This window comes from Triticum aestivum, chromosome 1D, assembly GCF_018294505.1.
Source record: "Triticum aestivum cultivar Chinese Spring chromosome 1D, IWGSC CS RefSeq v2.1, whole genome shotgun sequence".
NCBI lineage: Eukaryota > Viridiplantae > Streptophyta > Magnoliopsida > Poales > Poaceae > Triticum > Triticum aestivum.
In genome coordinates this window covers 410,184,133-410,202,840 of record NC_057796.1, presented here as the reverse complement: position 1 = coordinate 410,202,840, position 18,708 = coordinate 410,184,133, and the positions used below count along the sequence as shown (strand labels likewise).

Below are 18,708 nucleotides of genomic sequence, written 5' to 3'. Positions count from 1 at the left end.
CCATCCACGCGTTCGCGGACACGGGCAGCCGGCATCTCACATCACATGGCCATCCCGAGAGCCCCAGCAATTTCCCGTTCGGTCGGTTCGGTGCGGCCCACGTCCCAACCCCCAACCCAACCCGGTGCTTTGCCGACCTGCCAGCCGCCCCACCCGAACCGAACCGAACCGAACCAAGCCCGGATCCAGCCCGGTCTCACCAGCTCCGCTCCCGTTTGATTTCCGCCGCCCACCCGTGACCAGAAAGCAGAATTATGCCTTGCCCCCGCAAGCCGCCACGCCAGCGCGGCGAAGCCGTGTCCGGTAAGGAACCGGTTGGCGCCAGGCCGGCTCCCCCTCCTCCACCGCCTCTGCGCCGGCTACAAAAGGCGCCCCAGGTGCGCCCTCTGCACCCCGCGCTGTGGCCTCCTCCCTCTCTTCCTTTCGGAGCTTTCTCCTTCGGGCCGTGCCTCCGCCTGAGTCGCCTCCTCGCGTCTCCGCCACCCTCTCCTCCCCCTTGTCCATCAATTCTCGATTCGTTTCGAATCAATCGCGTTTGATTTCGCTCCTCGTCGCCTCTGCTCCCTGTGCTCGCAGGGGATTCGGCCCGTCTCGTCCGCCTCCGGGGAGCGATCGATCGATCGACCGGGGAATCCCTCGAGCCGTTCGGTTTTGCCTCTGCGTCTGATTTGATTTCGGGTGACCGGAGGGCCGAAGCAAGGTCAGTTTCTCGCGCTCGATCGGTCGGATCGCTTCCTTGGTTCCGTCACCTGCCCGCGTTCGTCTCGTCGGTGGTTTCAGATTTGAAATTGAATTGAACGCCGTCGACCGTGCGGCCTTCCGGCTCTATTGTTCCCCGATCGACCGCTCTCGTCCCGAGTTCCGTCGTCATCAGTTAGTTAATAATACGAGGTGGATTCGAGGCCCTCGTGGATTCTTACTTTACCGGCTGATCTGCTTTTGGTGTATGTGCTCTCATCCTAGATGCAGAACCAAGAGGGCCAGCGCTTAGTTCTGGAGAGATGATACAGATGAAGGGGTGGCGGAGGTTTGATTTCTGTTCATGGTTATTCTGATTGATTGATTACAGTCCAACGGTTAGTTTGATTGATTGATTACAGTCCAACGGTTATTCTGATATGATCAAATCTTCTGGGATGATCAAGCTTTCGACCTCTTACCAACCCAGGCTGGAATACACGATCTGCGTTTGGATAATATACATCAATCCCTCCTAATTTAGTTTCTGGTTCAATTTAGCCTACTACAGTACAATTCTGATTTGGATATTTTGCTGGTTATCCTGAAACTGGGATTACAGAGGGCCACTTCGAGCCACCCGCCTTCTTGCTGACCTGCGTTTGCATGATCACTCTCTGTTTAATTTGTTCTTCTCCACAATTCAATTAGTCCCCCAACAACTCTGATTTTGATATGCTGCTGGCTCTCCAGAAACTGAATGACATAGCCTAGCGGCGGGTGGTCCTAATTTGGCTCGGCATGGCGTTTCTTCTTATGGGGATAAACTTTCTGGACCTTTCTTATTGAAATAATTATATCTCAGCAAACATTAGTTTCCCTGCCTTAGTCATTCTCAGCTCTTGCAGATGGTGCCTTGCAAGGGATATAATTGGAGCTTGTCTACCTGACCTTCCCAGTCGATACAGGCTTACTTTATTTTATCTTAACTCGTCATCATTTAATCTAGTTCTCTTCCTAACTGAAACATTTATAGAAAGGTATCTTGCTCGATGCAGGTCCTAGTTCACGAACTCAAGGCCACCAACTTGATGTGAGCATGCGGTTCTTCTAAATCTATCTTCTCAATTTCTTAACTTAGATAATAGTACTAAGATTTCTTACTAGGCAATATTTCAAATTCAGATTAGTTGCAAAGGTGCAAGAATGAAGCTTCAAATTAGTGGCATATCCTAGAACCAGAAAAAACTTAAATCTCTTATTATCCTCTTATTTTTATTTAATTCAGCTATATGTTCATGTCTTTGATTTAGGTTTTTTCTTCTGCCCTCCATGTCGTTGCAGATTTATTTTGGCCTAAGACAATACTGGCAGTGAGCCTGAATCTGTTAAAATCGTCTGGTTTGCAATCTATCTCCTTGTGGTTTGATTGGTTATCTGTACTCTTGATCCCTGCGTTAGTATTCCTGCCCATTGCTATCTGATATATTTATAGGAAATCTGGTCCTACATGCAAACCTGTTGTTTGTACGTGTCACGGGGTCAGGTCAGTGTCTTGACGGTTGGTTCATTTTTGTTGGCTTCCATGGGTTGGTTGCAGGACTGGATCTTGTATGTGGAGATCCCTGGGATGTTGTATGTCAAAGGGGATTTGAGGCAGGTCAGATGTGAATGGCTATCACTCGTGTGGTTTTCTCGTTCTCATCAGGAGTTCCATAATCATCAGCTAATATGAGGTGGATTCGAGGTCCTAGTGGATTCCTATTGTAGCAGCTGATTTCGCTTTTGGTGTGTGTTTGTGCTCCTTTAGATGCAGCAGAAGCAAGAGGGTAGTGGCTCTGCAGAGATGAGTCGAAGAGTTGAGGTTTGGTTTCTTATACAAATGGATAGATCTTTCCGGAGGACGGTGTTTTGGTGTTCAACTCCAACTTGTGATCCGTGTTTGGATGATCTCAAATTCTCGATCACTCTGACTTTTAACTTACTCGTATTTATTTGCGAAGTACAATAATTTACTCCAAGAGATTCTGATTTGGATTGGATCTACAGAAATTTAGATTTGGCTTAGCGACAGGGGTGATTTGTCTTCTTGCTGATTGCTTTGGATGAATCATTACTTCCTCCATTTCATTTATTTCTCTCCATAGCTCACCTTGAGTCTACGATAATCCTGCTTTGCATTTGTTGGTGGTTCTTCAGAAATTGAGGTTATACGGCTTAGCGGGAGCACCTATCGTCTTGGTGATCTGCAGTGGATGATCATTACCTACTCAGTTTAATTTCTTCTTCTCCAGAGTTCAATTAGTCACCCAACAATTCTGTTTGTGATCTGTTGATGGTTGTACAGAAATTGGAATTACACGGCCTAGCGGGCGGTCCTAATTTGCCTCAGCATGGCGGTTCCTTCTGTGGCTCAAACTTTTTCAACCTTTCTTATTGTCATGACATTAGGTTTTCTCTGCCTTGGTCGGTAATTCTCAGCTCTTGCAGATACTGACATAGAAAGGCTATAACTGCACTTTGGAACTGGTGGTGTTGTCGTCCGTCAACCATAGCTGAACTTCCTATCCGAGACAGGCTTACTTGTTCCCGCCCCATCGTTTGATCCATGCTTTGGCTATTTATAAGTAACATTTTTCCCTAATTGAAAATTTATAGTAAGGTCTCTTGCTCGTTGCAGGTTGTAGTTGACGAAACTCGAGCCCAACCTGATGATGAATCTGTTTGCAGATCTTCTAAATCTACTAGTATACCTTCAATTCATTGCAACTTACATAACCAACAAATTATCTTACTAGGCAATATTTTATAATACAGATACATATGCAAAGGTGCACGAATCTAAGGATAATCCGAAGCTTTTGACTAGTGGCACATCCTACAACCGAAAAAACTCTTGCCATCCTTCTTTTAATTTCATTTAGCTACTTGGCCATATCTTTGATATAGGTTTTTGCTCCTGCCTTTACTGTGGTTGCAGATTTTTTTTAGCCCAGACCATGTGGGTAATGACTCGGAATCTGTTCTAATATTTTGGTTTGCGATCTAGCTCTCCATTGTTTGATTTGTTACCTTTAACTCTTGATCCCTGTGTTCTATTGGTCTTCTGCAAGTGTTGCAGGATATAATAGTTAGGAGTTTGTGCCCAAACCTTTGCTCTGTACATGGAGTCAGGTCAGTGTCTTGTAGATGGTCTGTTTGTTTCATTTGTTAGCGCCACCTCCATGAGTTGGCTTGCAGGACTGGATCTGGATCTGGCCTGGACATGAAGCTCCCTATGGTGTATAACAGTATGGTGAAGGGGACTTTTGAGGCAGGTCAGTTTCCCATGTTTGGTCACACTGGTTTACTGTATCCCTCATCTGTGCTCGGTGACAAAAGATTTAAGTGGCTATACCTTGAGTTCTTCAATTTATCTTTGTCTGTGGCTCATCAGTATGGCTGTGCCTCAATATGAGGTGAATTGGTTCTCGTTGTAACAGCTGATCTCGCTTGTGGTATGTGTTTGTGCTCCTTGAGATGCAGGATGTTGTGGAGTGATGAATCAAAGGATTAAGGTTTGCTTTACTGTTCATGGTTACTTTGATTGGTTATGGCTCAATGGCTGATTATAAGCTAGGATCTTGTGTGCTGTCAAATTTAGCTTACAACATCTCTGATATGGATTGTTGGTTCTCCAGCTAGTGGACTTATGGGGACTTTCCGGAAGGTGCTCTGTTTTGTTTCACCATGTTACAGGCGTTTTCTTCTGTTGACTTCAATCTTTCCTGATTTGCTTTGAACATTGTACTTCCTATGGTTTTCTCTGCCCTTGGTAACTACGTGTCCTTGCAGATATTGACATGGATGAGAGATAATATAGTTCGCTATCTGGAACTGGTGTTGTTGCCTAACTGATCTCTCCCAGCCAAGCAGGCTTATCCTATCCCCTCACTGTTTTGATGCATCATTTAGCTGTTTATAAGTAGCTTCGTCTCCCCAAAGCAAATATTCATGGGAAGAGGTCTGTTGGTCGTTGCAGGTCCTAATTGACTATTTAGGTCCAACCTGATCCGGAGTTATCTGTTTGAAGATCTTCTAAACCCTTTCCAATTCATTGCAATTTGTTCAACATATATAAATTATCTTATGGAGACAATTTGAACATTCATATTGATTTGGTGGATGTATAAGATTCGGAGGTTGCTCTGGGACATCCTACAACCGAAAAAATTCGGTGCTCTCTACAACCGAAAAACTATCTTATGCCGAGTTCCTGAAGAAACTTCTGCTATCTTGGTTGCCTTTTGCTTGATCAAGTCATGCTGGTAGCCATTCAAAATATGTTGCCTTTTTGGTTTCTCACTTTGTTATCTGTACTCCCAATCCATGTGTTTCTGTTGGTCTGTTGGCCTGCTGGGCTTGTTCTTTGCAGTATATGTTGGAATTGGTGGGTGTGCCCTGTGGAGTCAGGTCAGTGTTTGGTCTGCTCTCAATGCAAAAATTAGCTTTGTTCCTCTTCTTCAATCTCCAATGGCTAATCAACGATTCTGTCTGTCACGTAATACAAGGTGAATTTCATCTCGTTTATGATATGCGCATTTGTTCCTTCAGATACGAGACAGTGGAGATCGTATTGTAGGGTAGAGGTTTGGGTGATTCATGGCTTAGCTGTTCGGATGATATCTTACAAGTTTGGGATTGGAATTGTTGGTCATGCCCGCATAGTTGAGGATTCATAAGTGTCTTGAGGCGTGACTGGACTGTTTGGTTTCTGTTCTGAGTATTATTTGGATTTTTGGTTGTTCTCCAGCATTTGAGCGTAGGCTTGCCCGGACTACTTTTTGGCTCAATAATTGGAATGGTGCAGAGCTCTAGGAGATTCTTCGTGATTCATTTCTCTGTTAACTTTTAACATTCCAAACATTGTTCTTTCTTGTCAGTAACTCCTAGTTCTATGCAGATGTGGCATACAATGAGGATAATTCAAACCAATGTGCATAACTTCACTAAACCAGGCTTCCCTATCTCCCTTGCTATATTTGTTCACATTCTTAGCTTTCTCAAAAATGGTTAGGCATCATGGTCTTTTGTTCATTGCAGGTGTACTTGACAATTTTACAACAGAAATCTGATGTCATGCTGCGTGAAATTTATTTTTGGAGACCTTCTGATTTCACATTTTTCTATCGATAAGCTAGAAAACCAGTTAGCTGTTAAGTCTGAGTATTCAAACTGATCCGCAGAGGTGAAGAATTCTAAAAGCTTGTTTGGGAGCTTCGTTCTGGAGGGAGTACCTATGCTCAATGCTTTTTTCAACTCATTGTCCAGTTCTAATTATGTTCTGACTTTCCTTCAAGAAACTTCAAGTATTCTGATTATATTTGGGCTGTTCATTGATCATTCCTGTTGGAAAATTGTAGAGTTGGAAAGTCTAGCAACACGTCAGTTGGTGGGGGGATTTGGTGAAGCAAATGGATCATCTGCTTCCCGGATGTTTTTGACCTCTGATTAACCCTGATCCTGAAGCATATTATACTTGATTTGGTCTTTGTGGCAGCTTTCAGTTTGAACTTGCATTCAGTGGTAGTTTGGAGTTAGTAGTGTGCACATCTGATTCTTCCAACCGTCCTGAAGCATCTTACTTGGTTTCTGTTGTGTGCCATCGGCTTCAACTTGCATGTGGTTTGGATGTCTCATCTTTTGCTCCAAATCAACAAAATGCTACAAGTATTGATGTCTTAACTGGAAGTTCCTTTAGTCTCAAGGGCCCAACAATGGAAATACCAGTCCGTACTCAAAGTTTGTATAGGAGATTATCAACTTTTGATTTGGCTATTAATCACTAGATGGTTGCCATACTGTTTCCGGAAGTTAGTTTAATATTAGGCTGCTTGTATCTATAAATTTATCTCTAGCAGCAATATCTTCAGCTGCAAATTTATCACCTATGTACATGAGCTCTGTATGCAGTAAAAGATCTCCATATACACTTGGATTTGTCGGTCTACTATACCACATATATTTGTCCACACTTGGTTTGTTTATTTAACTATTTTCCTGGTGAGTTCTTTAGGATAAAGATCCCACCTAGTTTGCTGGCTCTCTCACTAAAGTTGGTTTAACAGTAGTAGCCTCCTGACTTGTAGTCTGGTAATGTTTATGACTTGATATGCAGAAAGAGGCTAGGAGTTATTGCCGTATACTAAAACAATGGAGAGTTAAAGGTTCTGAACTGGAAGCTTGAACAAATAGTTTGCGCTTAACACTCTGCTCCAGATGTCTAGGATTACTTTCACCTCCACTGATTATGATTCCGGTTTGTTGGTATGGAATTGATTTTCAGAAAATGATGCTCTTCTCATTGGTGCTTCTCCAGTGGGATCTGGATTACATATCTTCAATTCAATGCATCTTCTCAGTTTGCTGGGGAACCTCCTAGTTTTAATTTGACAACTAGCAAAACAGTCTGGCTAATTCGAAGTTCATTCATCCTGGATTAAAGACAAAAAAGCTTTCACACATCTTACCGTCTTCTAATGGCTAACTTGATCTGGTTTATGGCATCTCTTCAAGTCTTTAATTACATAATCATCCTCTAGACTCCCTAATTTCAATTTTGTTGCCAATTGCATACTCTTAACTCAAGCTATACATATGCTACACATTATGTTTCATAGTCCATACAGCCTGGATATTTTACACGAAAGTATCTCCTCTGACCCTTTAATGGGATAAAACTGCGAAAGATAATCATCCTCTAGATGTTGGTATATTCTTATTTTCAAGATTAAAGGTTTGAACACACTCTCATTCTTGTGAAAACGTTGCGTGAAAATTTATTGCCAATTGTGTGTTGTGCCAATGCTGTCTTTGGTTGATTGTGTGTGCTTAGCTGAATTTGGATGTAGTGTTTGCTAATTTTTGTGTTTAAGTAGGAGTAGTTTAACACTGCCTTTGCCGGTCCCAAGCCCGGATGAGAAAATGTGGAGGGAACTGCATCGTTTGCATTAGAACTTGCATGGTCTCCAAATATTTGAAATTGAGTAAGAGTGAGTTAAGTGAGTAGAAGTTACATAGTTACAGTCCTTACTGGCGTAATAATTAAATAGTAAATGGTTGTCCCAATGTGGTATCATATGATTCAAGCTTTGAAATGCATCATTTTTATGATTCAGTTTTAGAACTGACTGAACTTAGAGTCCTTTCTGAAGCTGTACTAGGTCGGTGTTTTTCTTATATATGATCCCAAAGGAAAGTGAGTGCCTCATCTACAACAATTCTCCAGAAAGATGTTGTGGGTAACTTCTTCCACGGAGAATGCCATTAACCTGCAATTTGGGGGACAAGAGATGCGTAGTAGCGTAATGGAAGCTTGACCTGCAGTGTAGCAGATGCAAGCAAGTGCGATGGTTCACGAGTTCCCTAATACTGTATTTTTCACTACCAGGGTGTTGACTGATCCTGAACTGCACTTGGAAGGTAGTGGTAATCATAACTGCAGTGATATATGCGTACCTCAAATAAAGAAGGCAGTGTATCTCCCGAATAATGCGAGTGCTTGGAGGAGGGTGTTCTTCGAGTGTAGAGGTTAATTAGAGGGTTTGGTAATTGATGTTTACTAGGTTCGCATTGGAAGAACTTGTACTTGGTTGTCTTTGCCCGAGTTCAGGAAGAGTTGGGAAATAATACAACGGGGGTGCTTGGAGGAGTGTAGTCAGTGACGTCTAGCAGTCTAGAGGAAATAATGTGAAAGCAAGAAAGAAATCCACACGTGGTTCTTTGCCTGAGAAGGCAAGAACGACATCAACATGTGGTTCTGTACCTGAGCTCAGGGTGTGTTGGGAAATACTCAATTGCTACTGTACTTTAGCTGTCCTTTGAAGGAAGTCAGAGATGCAGATATCATGGTTCATTTTCAGAGTAGAAATTCAAGTCCCGGTGAAACTGAGGTACAAACACATCGAATCAGCAGGCTACGGCTATCCTACGGTCAGGTGAATTTCTCTAGAGACAAAGCTGCGTCCCTTCGTCAGTCCTGGTGTAGAGGTGTCTTTCCTGCAACTTATCTATTGCTTCCACAATTTCCATCGGGTGCATGTCAGAAGGTCTTCTCAAATCAATCTTGAAAGTCTTTTGAGCATTCCAGATAGGCCGCTTGAGGTTGACAGGCATGGGCCATGTAATCTGCCAGCTTCTAATTTCTGAAACTCTGCCACAAACACAATCTCTGAATTCACGAATGCTCTTCAAATCATGTAAGTGGCATCCAGTTCTCACCATCCAGTTACATTGTCAAACTCAGCCTCAGGTTGTCCAATTTCTGTGGTTCAATCCAAACAGCATCCATGCCATATTCTCCATACAAGAACTGAATGACATCACCCACACCCAGGGAGTTCCTCACGGCACAATCATATTTCACCTTCTTTTCATGCGCTTGCTTGATAAACTTCTTAGCATTTGATATCATGCCCTTGTTCATTTGATCTAGACACAATGACAGTAAGTTTTGTGCACTAGATGCTGCCGCAGTGCTACCTGTTCAGCTAGCTGTATATAGATTCCGGACCAGAGTTTGTCTCGTCTCTTAAATCCATTGCGCTGGTTTCTTCAGCGCACTCCTAATATATACTCCCTCCTTCCAAAATAGATGACTCACCTTTGTATTAACTTTGTACTAGAGTTAGTATAAAGTTGAGTCATCTCGGAGGGAGTATTGTTGAATCATTGGCTTGCTTGTCGAGTGGGTGCTGCTTGCCCACTAATCTAAGTAAGCATGCTCGGCGCTGCTGACTAGCAATGCCCTGGAACTCTGGATGCTGCTTGATTGCATGGTTTTACATGCTTATCATACCGGTAATTTTTCGATCTAGTATGCTGAGTGGTGTCCTGAGACTTCGGATTCTTATAAAGCAGCTTGCCATGTACACATTCCTCTGGACGGACGCACCGCTATGGGGTTCGTAATGTGTTTTCTTTCCGGCTTATCCTTTTTTGAGCGAAAACGTAGGCTTTATTATGGAATTACGGTGGGCATGTAGCCCTTGGCAAGTAAACCGGGCGCCATTGTCCTAGGCAAGAAACCGAGCTCATGTGCGCCATGATTAACAGCTTGCTTACCGAACTCCACAACATCAGTCTTTGATCAGCGTTGCTTGCTTGTGCCGAGCAGTCGGCCGTTTTTCCTTTCTAGTAATCTTGACGGTCAAGCGCAATGCCAAGTGGGCGGCTAATGAGGCAGCTGATCTTGCGCGGGATGACCTGGCTGAACATTTTTTAATATATGGCAAATATTTTTTCAAACATTTTATATTTTTTTGTAAAAATTGAATAATAATAATAATAATTTTTCTTTCCTTTTCATCGGAGCAAGGAGCAGCCGGTTTTCCGGAGCTGGCACATCAATTGCCGAATCAACGACCTTTGCATACAAAAGAGAAAAATATGGATTTGAAGAAAAAGAAAGACCAGGGGCGCAGGTAAGTGCTTTTTGGGCCGGCCCATAGTGGTAATCATTGATTGATTTGATAAATGCCTAGATTGATGGTAATTCATGCTAATTTTGGCATGCTCATTGCCTCAAAATATTGTGCCGATTAATTGCCCCTAAACACTAAACTACCTGTTATACAAAGAAAACCTAAAATTCATAATAATAGACCAAAATCCCCTAAACGATTAGTTACAAAAGCTTTTTCACAAGTGTTAGAAATAGGTTATTTTGTCCAAAGCGCCGTACGGACGCCTGTGTCCGTAGGGTCGCATCCCTTCCCCTGTGCGGACGCCTGTGTCCGGTACGGGTGCCTCTTCCTTCGTCGGTGCTCTCTTGAGGCACCCCTCTACTTGTATATATACCCAATTGATCAATGGAAAGAACAGACTGATTCATTCAATCAATCACTTCTCGTTTTCACGCTAACACGTTATCAGCACTTTGCTCTCCGAAGAGCGAGAAGGCCAAGCAACTCGTGGCGCTCCGCCCGCGGCCGCACCATGGCCTCCACGCCGCCGGCCGCACCTCTCGTCCGGTAGCGCCCGCGCCCCGCCTTCGCTGTCCGGTCGCGCCGGCCGTTCGCCCGTCCGCCCGGCCTGGCCCGGCCGTAGTGCGGCCGCTGCCCTGCGCTCAGCCACGCCGCGCCGCGCCCGTGGCATCTTTCGAAGCCCCGTCCTCCCAGTTGGCAAACTCGTCGCCGGTGCGGGTCCTCACGACGTCCGACGCCACGAGTGCAGAGGAGACGTCGGCCCCGACGCTGCTCCTCTCGAGACGGCACCACGCCCGTTCGGCCGGTCGCCCGCGGCCGCGCCTCGGCCCCTGCACCGTCGGCCGTGCCCCTCGCCCGGCCTCAGCGCCGCGCCCCCATCCTCAACCTCAACACCTCCACGGGCATGCAGATCGAGGACAAGGCGTCGTCCTCCGAGTCACCGCGCCCCCCGGCCCCAAAGCCACCGCGCCCCCCGGCCCCAACGCCACCGCGCCCCCCGGCCCCGCTTCGCCGCCGCCGCCGCCAACAGCAAGCCCACCGCCTCCACCGCCCTCCGCTCAGGCGCCTGGGGCCCAGCCGGCCTCAACCTCCCTGGCTACGCTGCGGAGGAGGGCGGCCCCTCCTAGAGCTCGCCGGCACCGGGCTCGGGCGGCCATCGTCGTCGGGATCAGGTGGGGGTGGAGAGGCGGAGAGGCAGGGATGCGGTCAAACACGACCGCTCCCCCTCCACTCGCTCTCTTATCCATCCACTGGATTAAGCGGCGGTCGGCCTGGGCCTGGGCCGAAAGACCAAGTGGGCTGCATCCCACTTTAGAAAAAAAAACCATGGGCATAGGCTAATTTGCAGATTTTTTTTTGCATTCGCCCAACTATCTATACTATTTAGTATTTATCAAGTTTTAGCCCTGTATATTTGTAATTTTATAATATAGATCCAACTACTAGTGCTGTAATAAGTACTTGTCATGTTTAGATTTTATATTTATGTATTTAAAGTTGTACCCGATTGTATTGTATATTGATCTTTTAGACAATATGATACATATGAATTATATGTTCAATGTGTTTGCACTTTGCAATCCCTACAACATATACACATGGTACAACGTATTATTTTGCAATGGAGATCCTTATTAATTCATCTTAATTAAGTTTGAAATGCCTTTAAAAGGCACTAAATCGACTTGATTCGAGCAGAATTATCGTGCAAAATAAAATATCAATTCACCATTATTTAAGTCCAAAAAAGCTTGAAAAGCACAAAAATGACTTAATTCGAATTGAATTGATGTGCAAAAAATAAAATTGTGAAGTTACCATCTCAAATTTATATATGGGATCACAAGGTAATGTGGCATCTACTGCGCAATATGCAGATTATCCACAATTACTATAAGGTCTACATTTTGTCAAAATTGACATTATGACTACCTTCATAGTGCTCTTCCATATATTTTAATCATATAATAACATAAGTACTAAGACCAAGACATCAACTGACTATAGTCAGATTATGTTTCTTAGTACTGCGAGATATACCTCATAATAGATGTAATTATCTCCAAAGTGTATCATAGATGATTTGAGATCTACATTCAAGTCTTCACTTGAACTCACAACTTTGCAAAATTTTATTACAACATTACCATGATGACTTCTAATTTACTGACAAGTAAATAAAATAAAAAGTCTATGGTTTGAACCCCATGTAAGCCAAGATGACCATAATTCGATGAGCGAACTCTCGACGGTCACAACTAAATCTACATGGCATATGGATGTTGAGGTCAACAATGTGTCTCATGGAATTATAGCGGCACATCAACCACCCCATGGTGCATGCCCCGCTAGCAAATCAAAATTATGAGTCAACATGTGGCAAGTTATCAATAAGGTATGAACATCACGAGGCAATCATCTTGTCTAAAGCAAATCATGATTGAACACATCTCCGACTCCAAGGTTTAAATCCGTAGGAGAATACCATCACGAGGTTCATAAAATTTGCTTCAGCTTGCAATTTGCAAAAACAACCCACATTATGGTGAAAATAGAAGACATTGTCTACTATCTTTCTCGTTAATAGGATCTTAATTATAGCAACAATATCATGCAAAAGATGCCTAGTTTATCTCCGATCTTCTGCATTTACTACTCTAGGAGGAGAAAAGTAATGAAATCCTTAGGAATCATCATCACAACCATGTCAGTGTTTCTCCTCTACATGTTGTATATGCACATTTTCGGGATATCAAGTTTGATTGCTCTCCTAGAAGTCAATCAACAAACTGCAAAGGGAAATGCAAATGCAACAAGAAGCACAAGCCACATGCGTCGGATCATGGGAAAGGCACTACAAAGACGAAGTTTCTTAAGAACTAATCTTTGTCAAAAATGTGTATGCTACCAGCATCCCGCAAAATGCCATACCCTACGACATATGATCAATTTGTTCAAACAATCCATGACACGACCGATCCGCTGAAGGGTAAAGATATGAAGCACACTTCAATCTTCAATCTGACTGTATCAAGGAAGCTATTGTTCACATCATGTGACAACAAAGCACTCCAACAGTCATGAAATCCCATCAACAAGGAGAACATGGTCATCAAATATGCTTTGCATGACATGTTTTCAAGATTTCACTAGTCTCCCAACTCCTTATTAACATCCATTTATTGTTGTAATAAATACATTGTTGTCGTTGTCATTATATATTGTTCATCACAATATAATCTATCAGCACTTTGATACAAATTCATTTGTATGTATTCTATATATCTAATAAAGATTTTCGTATTGAGAATCTTCAAAACTATATATAGATTTCTACGGGAGTCAATCTTATGAAAGAGTATAAGTGCCTTGTGGACATATGCACCACGAACTCTATACTTAGGGCAGTAAAAAAAACATTTACACTCTTTCTAAGAGAGAAAGAGATATTTTAACAATCGCTAGACGCGATGATGTAATTATTGGTTCCATTCGGATCATATTGCTGTCCCTATGGATACTCAAGAACCAGCAAGGATCTCTTTATTGAGTCCAGGTTCAACTCGTATCGCGCTAAATTATAGAGATATCTGTCAAAATAGTTTCTATATAAAAACTCATGATGACAACAAAGAGAAATATATTCTCTTTACCATATGCAACAAATATAAAAGCACATTCTCTGTGTATCATCGGAATTGCTCTATACATACTACAAAACCCGTAGCACATGTTGCATACAAGATAGTTTCCAGAATGTTATTTACATGACAAACTTAGCACACTCACCTTGGTCATTCTGGCATTGACTTGAAATGAAAACTATCAGCAATTCCATTAATCATGCCTAAAATGATGCTAAGTTCTAGCAATATTTGGATTTTATGTGCACTACATGTGACAAGGAAAGCTAATTTTAAGGTCCTGGCACCTTAAAGTGTTTAATCACTCAGATTCCTTGAACGCATCAAGCCAAGGTAAGCGGTACTTCTCAACCATTGATTGGACTATTCAGTTTGTTCCATGGTTCTAAAAGGCACATCTACATGATGGTCTTCTATGTGCATCTACCCACATGAACCATTGACTCATTATCCTAAAAGATCAATTTCAATGAAATTCGAATGGACAATGTTGCAAATCTCTTTGCGTGCCATGAACATGGCCCTGTGATGTAAATTAAGCACATTGTCCCATATGTCCAGTTGTAAAATGGTTTGATAACATCCTATATCCAAATAATTAAGCTCATTGCATGATCTTTACTTTGGAATTGTATCTTACCAACTTGACGTTGGAGTCATGCGGTTTTACACACCCCTGACTTAATTCAACTGTAACATACTACATATCGTAGTACACCCCCTCTAAAACTAGTACGTGCAAACCAAAAGTATTTCCCATCTGGGATAATTCGGTTCCATACCGATATCACCACCATAGCATACATCAATGGCCCTTCAAAAAAAATTGGGATCTATGTGAGGAATAACAGTATTTCCGTCAACTATAAATACCTTAAGCCCTTCTCAAGGGGAGTTATTCATGGCTAGTATGCTCAGTGAGGTACATTTCCAGGCATTAGGGGGAGATTTTAAGTATCAAAAAGAATGCCAGGAAATCACTTGGAATGTTCAACACATTTCTACCTCAAATCCACGTACTCAAAGATCTAAACCCAATGTTTAGAATATTTGGAACACATTGCAAATAACCTGCCAATCCCATTTACCGACTATAATGGTGTCACACAATCCTATAATCTTACAAAAATATGCCCAAAAGAGTGGAGGTACCAACAAAAACCACTCAACTCCCCATTCAAAACAAGAAGGGGAGAAGTACGGTCACAATACATCAGGATTTAGCTTTCCGCAAGCAACAAAGGATATTGAGGCCTCTGACTCGATAAATTCAAGTCAACTTCACGTTGATAGACACCTAATGGGTAGTATACACCCAATGAGAGGGAAACCTCCATAACCCAGCTCAACAGTGCACATAATGACTGGGACATCGGAAGACTCAACCGTATTGGGAAACATGAAGAGTCATCAAGGGTAAAAAGATTTCACCAAAATTTTATACATTCTGGAGAATCATATAAATGAAAGCCTACAACTGTCGACATAAATTTCTCATGATTGCAAACAACCTTTACAATGATCCGGATCCAAAGACCATGGCCATGGAAGAGTTTAAATAATACTCGCTCGGACTGGACTCAAACAAAGGATGTAATCCAAGAAGAATAGCAAGGCTTGTAGCATAAGGGTTCACGCAGATACCCAAATCGATTCTCCATACACAAATGAAATCAATTTCTGATAACTTATCTCAATGGCGGTACAAATCATCTATTTATATAGTTGATAGATGTAGTGACCACATATATTAATGTGTCACTTGATTCAGACATATAAGTTCCTCATGGGAATCTCAATTCCGAATCCAAAATGAAAGGGCAACATGTTTTGTGTAAACTCAATAAGTCACTACATGGCTTATAATAGTCGAAATAAATTTGGTACAATCAACTTAGTGAGTTCCTTATGAAAAAGGATACTCCAATAATGATGATTTCCCATGCGTGTTCATCAACATATCCTCATTAGGATTCCACTATCAGTGCATGGTAATGATTATAACATCATTGACAACACACAAGATATTGATGAAGAACGTAATCATCCATAGAGGGAATTTGAGGTGAAGGGTGTAAGTAAAAACAAACTTTGCTTCAGCTACAATTCGAGCCCCTTCACTCATATACTATGATACACCATGTTGTCTATATCAAGAATATATTGGACATGAACAAGTCTTATCCACCTATAACTTTCATGGTTGTTCAATCTCTAAACATAGAGAAAGATCCATTTTAAACCATGAGAAGATGGAAATAAGATATTGGGACCCAAGGTTCCATACTCTAGTGCCACTAGATCCACCAAACGCAATTCGTCTAGACTCGAGAATATCTTTTGATATCTCCAAGGCATGCATCAAACACCTTGTCCTAATTTTCCAGTTAAATATGGACACCAATATCATCGGATACATCGATCAGATCCCCACTATGTCAGATCGTAGACACACGTCGTGTACTCACTTGATGTGATGGCCATCCTATAGAAGTCTTTAAAATAGACCTTAGTGGCTAGATCTACCAATCATTCTGAAATACATGACCTCATATTAATATATGTTGCTTTACAGAAGGATAAACCACATACAACATTCATGTGGAATTGGTTCTATTGAATCACCAACTATTATCTACAATGGTAATAATACTTGTGTTGCTTAGATGCAAACGGGTTATATAATAAGCAATATCACTAAGCGTATTGCACCAAATTGCATGGAACAGGGGGAGTCCCTTCCTGAAATATAACCTATCCAAACATTGTATTATACTCTTTTTTCCTTTATGAGTTTACTCTCATGGTTCTCATCAAGGTTTTTAATGAGGTAATATCAACACAAGAATATATGTCATACCTCCTGTTTTTTCCCCACCGGGTTTTTTAACGGATGTATACAAGGCATATTAATTGTCCTCTAAACTTACTAATTGAGTTTTGTTCTTTCAAGGTTTTCTCATATAAGTTATCAAAGAGACAATTACCATCATATGTCATACCATTTCTCCTTATATTTTTCCCACTGGGTTTTAAAGGAGTTTTCAATGACATATCAGATCACACTCTTTTTCCTTATGAGCTTTCTCTCGAAGTCTCTCATAAAAGGTTTTAATGAGGTGATATATGCAATACTTTCAACATTCCCCAATAGGGATTTTAAATGAAAGTATATCAAGCATATATATTGTTCTCCAAACTCATCAACGAGTTTTTCTCCTTCTTCAAAGGTTTTTCTCATATGAGTTATCAAGGAGACAATAATCATTATATGTTGTATCATTTTCTCCTTATTTTCCCACTAGGTTTAAAGGAGTTTTAGCAACATATCTGCACTATTCTCCTCATATTTTTCCCACAGGGTTTTTGGAGGAGTTATACAAGATGATCGATTATAAACACTGGACTTTCCGAAGATTGATGATTACTAATACAAGACGGCATTGTACAAGGGGGAGTGTTAGAAATAGGTTATTTTGTCCAAAGCGCCGTACGGACGCCTGTGTCCGTAGGGTCGCATCCCTTCCCCTGTACGGACGCCTGTGTCCGGTACGGGTGCCTCTTCCTTCGTCGGTGCTCTCTTGAGGCACCCCTCTACTTGTATATATACCCAATTGATCAATGGAAAGAACAGACTGATTCATTCAATCAATCACTTCTCGTTTTCACGCTAACAACAAGCACTCGTTGCGATTGGCCGCGTAAACCAAAAGCCTATCAATAAATAAGAACACATTCCCATGAGTCCCCCCCCCCAATAAATTTGTATCAAATTGGATCTAGTAATAGGGTTTCTCTTCGTTTTTTCGTTTTCCTATTATTTTAGAAAACTATTCAAAAAAATTAAATGTTCATAATTTTCTTTAAAAAATAGCAAAATGTAATTTTTTTTTGTAAAAATCACAATTTTTTTTAAAATATAAATGACTTAAAAATATCTCCTTTCTAAAAAAATACTCCCTCCAATCTGATACATCCGTTTGAGTGACAAGTAATATGGATCAAAAGAGTAAAAGTGTTCACTTTATAGAAAATATCAAAATTTATAAAACATTCATAATTTTAAAAATATTTTCATAAAAGTTCAAAAATGTCCATAAACGTTTTAAAAAACGAATGAAAACAAAAATAGAAGCTAAAAAAATTGCTTGCTACAGTTCCACACAAATGGGCCAGCCCAGTCGGGGCGCTCATGAGCGTCAAACTTATATATGCTACACCAATCGGTCCTGTCAAACTATTCATTTGCCCCCTCATCAAAAGAAAAAAGTCAAAGTATTCGTTTTATAGGGAGCGAGGCTTTTTTGTCTCTCGGGTTCCATGGAGCTTGAGATTTACAAAAATTCAAAAATGAACCTTTTAAGTTACAAAAAATTCTGAAAATAAGTACATAGTACTTATACATGTATAATAGATGTGTGTAAAATTTCATTACGAAATACGGATTGATGTGAGTTGTAAAAAACAAAATAGTGTAGTTCTATAATAAACAATACATGTGCTAGAAATACATGACTTTGTTATTTTTGTGTAGCTTGCATAAAATCTATTTGTCAAGGAAACTTTATAGAAAAGTAGTATAGATTCTATAGATCCATGGGTATGTGCGTATTTTTATTTTTATTTTAAACCTATATTTTTTTTAATTTTAAAAATTTAGGACTCCATGGAGCTGGAGCTACATTAGCAATTTCTGCTTTATTGGTCTATACTATTTATCTAGCCCACCTAGTTTATTCTCGCAATAAATTAAAGTGACACTACAACAAAACATGATACACTAATCGGTCCACCATTGACCGAGGAGCCTAAAACAAACCTCCATTGTCATTGATTGTCCGCCTATCACAATAAATTAAGTTGATGCTACAAAACATGCTACACTGATCGGTCCACCATTGACGAGGCTAAAATCCTAAATA

General features: G+C 41.4%; 1 long non-coding RNA gene across 1 annotated transcript; it reads left to right on the top strand.

Annotated features, from left to right (window-relative positions):
• Nucleotides 1–299: 299 nt before the first annotated feature.
• LOC123182465 (uncharacterized) lies at nt 300–6,689 on the top strand. Its single transcript, XR_006492171.1, has 2 exons — nt 300–1,771; nt 2,023–6,689. It is a non-coding gene; the product is annotated as an uncharacterized lncRNA (long non-coding RNA).
• Nucleotides 6,690–18,708: the final 12,019 nt, after the last annotated feature.